Raw genomic sequence first — 13,132 nt, 5'->3', positions numbered from 1 at the left:
TGTACAGCTTTGCTACTGAAATAACAGATTGAACACATTCGATAATTGAATTCTTACCTGTGTCCCAGCAATTAATGTTTTCAGGAATATTCTCCAGTTCATACTTCCCCACAGGTAAGTCAGCTTAAAGAGTAGTTCTCCCAGTGGAAACGGAAATCTCTGGACATTGATTTCTGACTAATGTTATCTTTATTACTTGGTCAATTTCACATTTCTGTTCAAGGAAAAAAGCTACTACATTTCCTATATTACAAAACAGCCGATGTTAGATGTAAAACACTTTAGAACTGCCTGATTCTGTGATAGTTGATAATAGAAATCTTTGTTCTTTACTAAGAAGAAACCTTGCTTAGAATATTTATTGGGGATAGCAAATTCTGATAAAACAATGAATTGATACTTATCCAAATATTTCACCTTTCTGTTCAGTTGCAGGTTGTGGTTTAAAAAAAAGATGTGAACAGCTCGAGACTATGGTGGGAGTAGCATCCGGAACAGCTCTGGATTTTGACAAATAAATATAGCAGTGCAGTATGTTTAATTTTGTCATTTATTATGTGTTTGTAAATATATGAGGGAAATAAGTCATAGTATGTATATTTCCTTAAAACTGTTATAATAAATCTAGCATATCGGAAATCCTACATCGCATTACGCTCGAAATACACTGAAAAATATTAAATCCTGGTAAATTTGACATTTGTCAATCAAGTAATGATGGTGGGCTAAGAAACTGCATTCCTTTTATTTTTTCCAATGTATTGCAGAAAGCAAAAAGGTAAAAATTGACAGGTACAAATGGTAACAGGACAATCTTTCTAAAATGCTTCTTCATAAAATGAAGACATTTGAATTTATTTTAGACACTGATCATAATTTTTGAGAAACATCCATTATGTATTTTGCATTTTAACAGGCACACTGTTCCATGCTCTCAGTGGTATTTTTCTTACCTTCTTGACGTCATTGTGCTTTGCAGAAGTTACCATGGAAATAACCAATCACCCTAGAGAAATGCCCAGCCGAAAGGATAGCACAGATTTTTGCCTTATTTGGTTTAATGTCTTTAAAATTCATTATATTTTAATGGGATTATTACTCTGCTGAGAACAAGTCATCTTGTTCATATTTTAAAACGTATCTTCAAACTTGCTGGTTGGCATAGAATACCATAAAGAAAATTAGAGTAGAATAATGTAGATTATAGTCAAAAACCCAACCATTGTCAACTTTTTAATATACCGTACAATTATTTAAACACTACATCATTCTTATCTAGCTACACTTTTAAAATTTATTTTGTTTTTCTCTTGGTTTTGTTCCATCTGGCTTTGTACCATTTTTCAGTAAATAACTAGTTGTTCAGGTCTCCGTCCCAGCCCAGCACCCTTCTGAAGCCACTCTGTATCTGACTGATAGATGCAAGATGAGATGTGATCTAAGATGACCAGCACACAGACTCCCCACCCCCCATATAGCAGGATGCTGGATTCTATTTGGCATTATTCCTATGGCACAATTGAGGTCAGAAACCTACTTCAAAGGGTAAATGTGCACAAATTAATACCTTATCTCATGACAAAGAGTTGTCTTTTTACCAATTATAGCACAACACTAAGCTTCCATGAAAAGAGCATTAAAGAGAATGCAGTCAAAGTTCTCATCCCTTTTATGCAAGCCCTATGAATAATAACTCCTGTGGTGGAAAATGTGTTGCTGTGAACTCACAGCACATTTATCAGAAATGAACAAAGGTTATTCAGTAGAAATGCAGACAGTTTGAAAGCAGGCAGGGTACCTGTTCAAACCTCTGAAGCTATTTATAGAAGCAGCTGCTGCTTTATCTGGAATCAAAAGCTATTGTGTTCTATTTTTTGAACAGAGCAAGCTGCTTAAAGGGAAAATAATAAAAAAAATGGATTGAAAAATTCACAGTGAATGTTATAGGTTAGAAAATATCAGATTTATGTGTCCAAAATTAAATAATGGAAGATTATTTCATCAAGTTAAAAATACTTTTATTTATTTTGGTGCTTTCTCAACAAATAATTAGATTTCTAATGTAGGATTAATTGTAATTTCTGATATGAAAGGTTCTTATTACAATCACTTTAATCCCATTAAAATTATTTAAACCATATAATATGTCATTTAATTTTAAAATTGAGGATTATTTTGCAATTGGCAATTTAGTTTATACTTTGGCTTTACTATGACAAATTAATAACATCACATTTCAATTCAGCTGAAAAGGTTGTGAAATATGCATTAAAATATCAATTCAGCATTGTGCCGTTTTTTTTAAAAATTGAGTGTCACATATTGCACATAGTTAAAGACCTTTTTTACTTTGCTATTAAACTACATTATCCGTACAAGGAGTACTAATCTACAAATATGCACAAAGCAAAGTGGAAGTTTAGTCACTGATGGGTCTGTTTTCACTAATGGACAAACTGAAAATTGATAGATAGATAGATAGATAGATAGATAGATAGATACTTTATTCATCCCCATGGGGAAATTCAACATTTTTTCCAATGTCCCATACACTTGTTGTAGCAAAAACTCATTACATACAATACTTAACTCAGTAATAATATGATATGCATCTAAATCACTAACTCAAAAAGCATTAATAATAGCTTTAAAAAAAGTTCTTAAGTCCTGGCAGTTGAATTGTATGTCAACCTATGTCACCTCCACTCCCGAACCAACACAGTCTCACATTCATTCATCACTTTTCAATCAGTCTCTGAGGTGGACTGATGATCATTTTTGGTTTGCTATTTGTTTCTACAGCTGTATTGCTCTCATTTGTTGCATTAGTGTTAGTGTCTTTCTGAGAACACTGATCAACATGTTCATTTTTTACATCTGCTGGCCCCTTTGTGTATTGACAGGGGATGTGTCACAGCTATGGGATGGAGCTTGTGGTCATAAACCCTTCTCAGAGGTGACCGTAACCCCATCTAGATCTGGTAAAAATGTGGAGCTCCTTCCTCCTACGCATACCCTTGCGTGGACCACTTGCCAGAATTGTGATCTCAGATTTGCATTTGATCTCCAAGCTTCAGGGCTGTTAAGCTTTTTGCAGTCTTGTCGTGATACTGTTTCTGTGTTTCTCGCCCTTTCCCTTTAGCTAATTTGACCTTGTGTAATCCTTTAGGAGTCTACAGGTTTTTGTGCACTGGAAGGTTAGTGTGTGTGTGTTGACCCATCAGCATTTGGGCTGGTGAAAGGTCAATGTGCAGTGGCACCCTTCTGTAAATCACTGGAGTTTTGTGGAAATCCTCTTGTCCATCTTGCTCTTACTTCATGAGGTCCTTCACTACCCTGACCAAACTATCTGATAGGCCATGAGATTTTGCGTGATGTGGGCTTGAAATTATATGTTGTAAACCCCCAATCATTGACGAAGGACTCAGCTTAAAAATTGTGGACCGTTGTCTAACATTACGTCACATGGAACTCCATGCCTCACCAACACAGCTTTCAGGAAGGTAACGACCGCTTTGCTGGATGGTGATTGCAGCATTGCAACCTCTGGGTAATTGGAAAAGTAGTCTGTTAAAACAATACAACTCTTCCCTTTCCAATCAGACAGATCCACTCCGACTTTGAAGTACAGCTGTCTGGTGCAGGGAGTGGTGTAAACGATTCTGCCTGCTGCTTTGGTCTGTAGGTAAGGCATATTCCACATGAATCTGACGTCTGGCTGATGTCTTGGTTCATTCTTGGCCAGTACATCACTTTCTGAGCCCTATGTTTATATTTTTCCTCACCAAGGTGCCCTTTGTGCATCTTCTGGAGCATTTCCTTGAATCTAGAATCACAAACCTGTTCCTTTTGAAGACCATATCTTCCACTACTGACAGTTCAGCTCTGCATGCCCAGTAATATTGAATACACATTGGACAGTCATTCTTAGTTGCTGGCCATCCTTTCTGTAATGTCTCTTTGAGTACTTACATTGTTTCATCTGTCCCTGCTGCTGTCCTAATCTTCTCTGTACTATCCGGAGATAATGGAATGGAGGTGACAATCATGTCAACATAGCCCTGTATATCAGCATGTTGACTGCTCAAGACAGTGCACCAGCAGCAAACATATACAGTATTTTCCCAATGTTTCAATCATCTTCATGTCATATTTCTGCAGCCTTATCAACATGCGCTGTATCCTCATGGGATAGTCACTCAGTGGTTTGGACACAATAGAGACCAGTGGTTTATGATCTGTCTCCACTTCAAAAGCTTGTCCACAGATGTACTGATAGAATCTTTTGCATGCATATATGCTAGCGACAAGCTCTTTATCTGTGCATGGTTAGCTTCCGTACTTGTTACGGCCCTTAATGCACAGGCCACAGGTTGCTATGTGTCATCGATTCTTCAATATTCAGTAAGACATTTATCTGCTCCATCAGTGCTCGTTCTTGTTTGAGTTCGTCTCTTAGTGCAAATGAAACTTTTCTGCAGGCATGGACAACAAGAGCTACTGTCTTATTTACATGAATTTTGTGTTCACCAGGTAAGCGTCCGAGACTCTCAAAGTCATCTACATACTCTTTCATGAGAGTTGTATGGTCATCTTTGGTCAATGAAGCCACTACGTAAACTCGTTTCAACGGGTTCAGCTTTTCACATGCTCTCAGACTGAATATTGGCTGTACTCTCTTATCTACAATCAGTAGCTGTGCCTTTAGGTGCTGCTACATTTGCTGTTTGAGCCTACCTCCTTGCTTTGCCCTTGGCCTTGTGCTCCGTCCCTTTGTTTTCACAGCATGAACTTTTTTGTCTACCTCCTTTGCTTGTGCTCATGTGGTTTCTACTGCCTTACGTATATTCACAGCCTTTTCCTGTGTCAAATTTTTTCATGGGGCAATCTTCGTTTGAGCCCATGTCTGGGACTCCGCAAACTATTTTGCCTCTAACTAGTGAGTCTCACGAATCTCTAAATTAACAGGACCTACTCAGTGTGTGAAGCTCAGCTAGATATTGGTCAAAGCTAACAGCTTGTTTCCAGTCACAGGGGAAAAAAATCTCTCAAAAGTGATGGATTTTACTTAGGACAAAATACTCCTCAAATTTTGTCATCAGAGTAGCCAATGTTGTGTCTGCCCTGTGCAGCTCCTTAGCTCATGCTTGTGTGGTTTCTACGGCCCTACATATACTCACAGCCTTTTCACTGTCAAATCATTTTCTGGGAGTATCCCGTGGTCAGTGTATCCAATGTAAAGGCTGTCTCATCAATTTGAAAGCTGTTACAGATGTCCAAAGCAGGTTTGCCAATTACATGTACAAAAAGAGATGCTATAAATTTTTCATCAGTGCCTCCCACTCTGCTAGCCACTAAGTACATATTGAATTGCTGTTTGAATTATTTCCGCTTATCCATTAAGTTGCCAGTAAAGTGCGTAGGTTCGGGAGGACTTTTCTTTTCCATGACGGGAACTCTCTGTCTCTCCCCTGAACTTCTCAAGGTGAATTCAGGAACAACGTGGTCTCTCACCTCGCTGGCCAACTTTTCTGTGACTCGTGTCTCTTTCTTAGCCACTCATGGTATTCATTTGTGCTCTGTGTTTAGACCTCACGCTGACTTCTGACACCATGTTATGTTTGTTCTTAATAAAGGCTAACTTAGCATGGGTTCAACACTAGAATATTTTATTTACAGAATGCTGTTCAACATTGAGCACAAGCTCACCAATGTCACTTCCGGTTCCAGGGCGAACCGCTTGCGTTGCCCACTGGGAACTGACATTCTTTATTATGTACACACATAACAACACACTAATGTCCTTTCATTTGTGAGAACAGAAGTACCAATTGTCCCTGGTTGGACAGCTGTGACTATCAGCAGCCAAGTGGTTTTTACGTCGACAAACATTTTATTGAAAGGATTTAGCTCTCCAGATTACTTCTGTGTTTTGGTTTGCATATTGTTACGTTCCCCAGTAACCGGGTGGTTTTTCAGCAAAGATAGATGGATGTACCGAAGCCTGATGCTACTATTTTCAAATGTTTTATTCAAAAAGGGGCACAAACGTATGGTTAATACAAAACATTCAGATCATATACATCGTCAAAACTCAATCTAAAACACAGGTATAGTAATAATCAATCAGAAATAAGCTCTATAGTTGTCTAGGGGTAATACTGAGTCCAGTTGAAATATAAAGAGTCACTCAGAAGTTTGCAGGCTTTTCCCTTTTGGGAACCGCTGGGGTTTCACGTTGTGGAGAGAGAGAGATGGTTGAGAAAGGATAAACACTTGCCCGTTGTCTTTACAGAGCAAATCCTTGGAATCAGGGGAGCAGGCTTCCCCGTTGTTAGTTAAAAGCGGTCTTCCGATGGTTCCAGCCACAGATTCAAAATTCGGAATCTAACGCACGTGGCTTCCTTCAAAATGGCGTCCCGCTCCCACGGGAATCGGTATCATGCTTCCTTGGTGTCTCCTTGGTGCGTCTGAGGGTTTCCCCCCCTCAGACCCTCCTTTATACTTCTTCACGGGATTGCAGGTGTCAATCAGGTTGCAGGTGATGCGATCTCTCTCTCTCAACCAGCCCACTTTGCCCGAGGGCTTTTCACGTGGTCTCCATGAGACAATAGTCAATGTCGCCTTTATTCTGCTTCTCGGGAGAACGTGGTCTTCCGCACGTCTCCCTCTCTCTCTCTCCCATTTCCTGTGTCTATTCAGCACGTCTCTCCCCCTCTTGGGTCAGTTGACCCCCCCCTTGACTAGGGCTCTTGCGATTCTCACAAAGGAGGGGGCCGAGGTCATAACAATATGGAGTCAAAAATAAATGGTAATAAAGTTTAATTATTTCAACAAATATAAAGTTATGTAAATACCCTAGCTTGCTATGAAGGATATACAGTAGATTCTGGTTAATTAGGACACATTGTGATCAGTACATTTTGGTCCAATTAAGCACTTGCTTCAATTAGCCATAGTTTCATAGAAATAGTTAAAAAAGTATAAAAAAAAAGAAAATCTACTGTTTAACTGAATAACAAATTGTGTACTTAAATGAAAATCAGAACAAATCTGAACACTACCAAAACTACTGCAGTACCATAAAACTGTATATTAGTTCCTAATAATTATCATCAGAGAAATTAATTCAAATCCAGGTCAAGATTGCACCAGTAAACAACAATTCCTTGGACAACATCTTCCACTTAGCCAACCTTATCAATTATTTCAATTTCTCTACATCTTCTGCTTGTTCTTTTTGTTTCGATTGTGCTTCGGCAACTGTTGGAGCCTACGGGGTGCAGTTTGGAATTCGATTGAATGATCCAGCGCTCTGCCGTCCCTGGACGGGACTGAGAGCATGAGCATGAGCTGCCTCGTGGAGAAGACCAGAGATGGGGTGCGGAATCATAAACGACTCAATTTCAAGGCGTCGAGGAGGATTGAACCATCGAAGCAAATGCAGAGGAGGTCAGCGGTTGCTCTCTGCAGAGGCTATGGGGCTGACAGCGTTTGCTAGCTGGGTCAGAGGCATTCGGACCCAGTGTGATGGTCGCTCTTCACAGAACGACTGAGCACATGCAGCCACCTTCCTCGATGCTGACGGGATGTTTTCAAAGTTCTGCAAAGTTTATGTGATTATTGGATTGTAGATTATGATAGTCTCTCAGTTTTCTGTGTATTCTTTCTTGTTGCTGATCGGCAGGTGGGATATATGTTACTTTTTTTGTGCGAGAACTTAGGATCTGATATTCTTGTTGGTGTTTTTCTTCCTGGGCGATCTGTTGGGCTTTTGGTGTGAGAGAGATGGTGGGGGTTTGATGCTATTGTCACTGTTCTTTTTTGCGAGGGAATTGATCTGTTAGTTTTTTCTGCGAGGAAGTGGGAGGGGGCTTGGGGGTTTGCCAGTGTAGCTCCTTGTTCTTTGTCTTTTTTGTGGGAGAGCGCTTCATGTCTTTGCTTTCAACAACTCCTGTGGCTTTTCTGTGGGAAAGGTTTGTTAATGCTGCATGGTGGGGTTTAAAATAGAGTTGCGGGGGATGGGAACGAGTGCCTGAACAGCTAGTGAAGAGGTTGTGGACACAGATGTTGGAAAGACCTCAGACAAAGTCAGGAATCAAAAGGTTGAGCATGGTGAGACTAGTGTCCTTTTGCATTTGTTTCAATGTAATAATTATCGTAGGAAAGGCGAATGAGCTCGGCATGGATCAACACATGGAATTACGATACTGTAGCTATTATTGAGACTTGGTTGCAGGAGGGATAGGATTGGCAGCTTAATGTTCCAGGGTGTGGTGAACTACATACACCTGTCTGGACACGCCCCCCTGCTCTAGACACTGCTCCTGTGGCTCCTCCCACAGATCCCGGTATAAAGGCGACTGGGGCCTGAGCCCTGCCTCTCAGTCTCCAGGATGTAGCATGGTGGTCAATTGCTGCTTGTTCTTTCTTCCAGTCAATAAAAGCCAATATCTCACCTCACGTCTCAGAGAGTTATTGATGGTGCATCACAGGGTTCTATTGTTTTAGATGTTGCAGAGCGGGAGGGATTAAAGGAGGAGGGGTGGCGTTATTAGTCAGGGAAAATGTCACGGCAGGGCTCCATGAGGACAGACTGGAGAACTCAATTAGTGAGGTGGAACGGAGCAATAAAAATCACCCACATTAATGGGGTTATATTACAGACTACCCAACAATCCTAGCGATTTAGAGGAACAAATTTGTAAAGAGATTGCAGACTGTTGCAAGGAACATAAGGTTGTAAAAGTAGGTGATTTGAACTTTCCACATATTCACTGGGATTCCCATACTGTAAAAGGACTAGATGGGATAGAGTTTGTCGAATGTGTTCAGCGAAATTTCCTTCATCAGTATGTAGAAGTCCCAAAGAGACTTCAGTGTGATACTGGATCTGCTATTAGGGAATGAGGCAGGGCGGGTGACTGAAGGTTGTGTAGGGGAACACTTTGCATCCAGTGTCCACAATGCCATTAGTTTCAAAATAAATATGCGCAAAGATAGGTCTGGTCTGCGTGATGAGAGTCTAAATTGGAGAAATGTCTATTTTGATGATATCAGAAATTATCTAGCAAGTGTGGAGGACCTGAGTTATAAGGGGAGGTTGAATAGGTTAGGACTGTATTCTTTAGTACATAGAAAACAGAGTGGAGATTTGATAGAGCTATACAAAATTTTGAGTGGTATAGATAGGGTAAATGCAAGCAGAATTTTTCCACTGAGGTAAGATGGGAATACAACCAGAGGTCATGGGTTAAGGGTGAAAGGTGATACATTTAAGGGGAACATGAGAGAAAACTTCTTCACTCAGAGGGTCATGAGAGTGTGGAATGAGCTGCCAGGATTCCTCTGGGTTACATCCCACACCAATTTCAGTATGAGCCACAAGGAAGTAACTCTTTTTGCAAACAATGTGTCATGCAAAAGACACTCCATTGGAAAAATAGTGTGATTTGTGGGCCTTTTCTGTGGTTACATATGTGAACTGAAGGCAAATTTTGGAGCTATAGGACAGAAGATGGACCAGTTTCTACATATTTCCAACATGCTCTGTTTATTTCAAATTTTAGCATCTACAGTTTTTTGCCTTGTGTAATTTTGTGGTGATGCTAAGTGCAAACTTAGCTGTAAAATGTTCCATTGTGACTGAATTTTTTAGAGACACCTTAGTTTACGGGAATTCATGGCTTTGGTAATCTGATATGAAAAGAATTAGGATGAAGAAAGAAATGAGCACTGTGGTTCTCTGTCAATGGACTGGACGTCACAATGATAGAAACCTCTTAGAAACTCAGCTCTTGGCAGCTGACTCCTTGTCCAAAAAAACAGTGCGCTTCAACCTTGAAATTCTGAAAAATTTAGCCCACTGAAACCATCATAGTTTTCTGCCAGGACCCCAAAGCTGGTGTACTGGAGGTAAATCCAGCCCACGCATGGACTGATACAAAAGGCTAAGACTTCCGGAAGTTTGTATCTCTGGCATCTGGTTGCAAAGCCATCAATGGACTTAGGATAAACTCCTTTAGTTATGAGAAAAACCTGGCGAGCTTCACGTTGCCTTTTTTTGAAACAGAGGTCAATTAATTATCTGTGGGCAACCGTCAATCATGAGAGCAATTATAAGAGAATAGGAAAAAACTATTTCTCTCAGCCAAGAGATCAACAACCATGAACTTACAGATACTGGTAAAAGGATGAAAGAGGAGCTAACAAGAACCTTTTTCATTCGGCAGGTGTTAAGGGTCTGAAAGCCACTTCCTGTAAAGATGGGGAAGGCAGAAACATGCTTATGCTTACATAAGGACATTTGTGCAAGCATTTGTTGCTGCATAATCTTAAAATCTACAGGCCAGAAAAGAGCTTTGTTGCTGGTATGGACGAACAGACAAAATGGCTTCCTTGAGTGTTAAAAATACTTTTATGAGACCCATTTCTGCTTAGTTATGAGACCAGAGGCACAGCAGTGGAAACTGCGAACAGTTTCAAACTCCTGAGAGTGCACATCTCACACAACCTCTCAAGGTCCCACAATACGAAAGCTCACCAATTCTTCTACATTCTGAGGAGGCTGAACAGAACTGGACTATGTACATCTATACTAAGACAGAAATCAGAAGAGCTAAAAAGAAGGCATTTGTTTGCTCCAGCAGACAAGGCAAAGGGGAATCCAAAGGGATTCTACAGATATGTGAAGAGGAAAAGGTTTGTAAGGGACAAAATTTGTCTTCTGGAAGACCAGATTGTTAATTCATGTGTGGAGCAAAAAGAGATGGGTGTGATCTTAAATGAATTCCTTGCATCTGTATTTACTCAGGAGATGGCCACAGAAGTAAGGCAAAGTTGCGTCAACTTCATGGACCCTGTACAGGTTACAGAACAGGAGGTGTTTGCTATCCTGAGGCAAATTGGGGTGGATAAATCCCCCGGGCCTGACAAGACATTCCCTCGCACCCTATAGGATGAAGTGCAGAAATTGCTGGGGTCCTAGCAAAAATATTTAAATCATCCTTAGCGACAGAGGAGGTACCAGAGGATTGGAGGATAGCCAATGTTGTTCTGCTGTTTAAAAAAGGGTCTAAACATAAATCAGGAAATTATAGGCTAGTGAGTCTGACATCAGTTGTGGAAAAGTTATTGGAAGTTTAAGGGACCGAATATATATAAGTATTTGGATAGGCATGGATTGATTAAGGATAGTCAGTATGGCTTTGTGCATGGTAGGTCATGTCTAACAAATCTTATAAAGTTTGTCAAGGAAAGTGGATGAAGGCAAGGCAGTGGATGTTGTCCACAATGACTTTAGTAAGGCATTTGACAAGGTCCCGTGTGGGAGCCTGGTCAAGTAGGTTCAGTCGCTTGGCATTCAGGATAAGGTAGTAATTTGGATTAGACAATAGCTTTGTGGGAGAAGGCAGAAAGTGCTTGTAGAGGGTTGCCTCTCTGATTGGAAGCCTGTGACTAGTGGACTGCCACAGGGATCAGTGCTGGGTCCTTTGTTGTTTGTCATCTGTATTAATGATCTGGATGATAATGTGGTTAAATGGATCTGCAAATTTGTGAATGACACCAATATTGGGAATGTAGTGGACAGTGAGGAAGGCTATCATGGCTTGCAGAGGGATCTGCATCAGCTGACGAATGGGCTGAAAAATGACAGCTGGAATTTAATGCAGACCAGTGCGAAGTTTTGCACTTTGGTAGGATTTTACACAGTGAACAGTAGGGCATTGAGGAATGTGGTAGAACAAGGGGATCTGGGATACAGGTCGAAAATTCATTGAAAGTGGCATCACAGGTAGATAGAGTTGTAAAGAAAGCTCTTAGCACATTGACCTTCATAAATCAATGTATTGAGTACAGAAGATGGGATGTTATGTTGAAGTTGTATAAGACATTGGTGAGGCCTAATTTTGAGTATTGTGTGCAGTTTTGGTCACCTATCTACAGGGAAGATGTAATCCAGATTGGAAGAATGCAGAAAAAATTTACAAGGATGTTGCCGGATCTCGAGGACCTGAGTTATAAGGAAAGATTGAATAGTTTAGGACTATATTCTTTAGAACTTAGAAGACTGAGAGGACATTTGATAGAAGTATACAAAATTATACCACTGATGTTGGGTGGGACTATAACCAGGGGTCATGGGTTAAGGGTGAAAGGCTTGAAGTTTAAGGGGAACATGAGGGGAAACTTCTTCACACAGGGGTCATGAGAGTGTGGAATGAGCTGCCTGCAAAGTAGTTCATGTGAGCTTGATTTCAACGTTTAAGAGAAGTTTGCACAGATACATGGAGAGTAGGGATATGAAGGGCTCTGCTCCTGGTGCAGGTCAATAGGAGTAGGCAGTTTAGATGGTTTCGGCATGCCTCAGATGAACTGAAAACCCTGTTTCTGTGCTGTACTTCTCTATGACTGTATTGCATGGCTATCTGGAGAAGATAAATAACAGTTGTATTGTACATGCATACTTTGACAACAAAATGAACCTTTGAAACTTTGATTAATCCAATGTACACTGCCGTGTTTTTCAATTGACTGTAAATGAACAAAATCAGTGCAGACATCTACTGCAGATGATGGATTGCCTTCAAACAACACACACAAAATGCTAGTGGAACACAGCAGGCCAGGCAGCATCTATAAGGAGAAGCTCTGTGCTCCCCCCTCCCCCTTTCTTTCTCCCGAGGCCTCCCGTCCCATGATCCTTTCCCTTCTCGAGCTCTATCACTTTCGCCAATCACCTTTCCAGCTCTTAGCTTCATCCCACCCCCTCCAGTCTTCTCCTATCATTTTGCATTTCCCCCTCCCCCCACTACTTTCAAATCTCTAAGTATCTTTCCTTTCAGTTAGTTCTGACAAAGGGTCTTGGCCCGAAACGTCGATAGTACTTCTCCTTTTAGATGCTGCCTGGCCTGCTGTGTTCCACCAGCATTTTGTGTGCGTTGTTGTCCGAATTATCTTACTGTTTACTTGCCAACTATCAGTAACAAACATCACTGATTTTTTGAACACAAACACATGCATGTGATACTATTTGAAACCTGTTCGCTCTAAACAGTGTAGTGTCTAACAGCCCACGATGTGCATGCGGCTGATGCTAGATGGAAACTGTTTGGTGACAGCCTCCTGTCTC

The sequence above is a fragment of the Hemitrygon akajei genome, chromosome 3 (assembly GCF_048418815.1).
Source record: "Hemitrygon akajei chromosome 3, sHemAka1.3, whole genome shotgun sequence".
NCBI lineage: Eukaryota > Metazoa > Chordata > Chondrichthyes > Myliobatiformes > Dasyatidae > Hemitrygon > Hemitrygon akajei.
Note: the sequence above shows the minus strand (reverse complement) of the source record.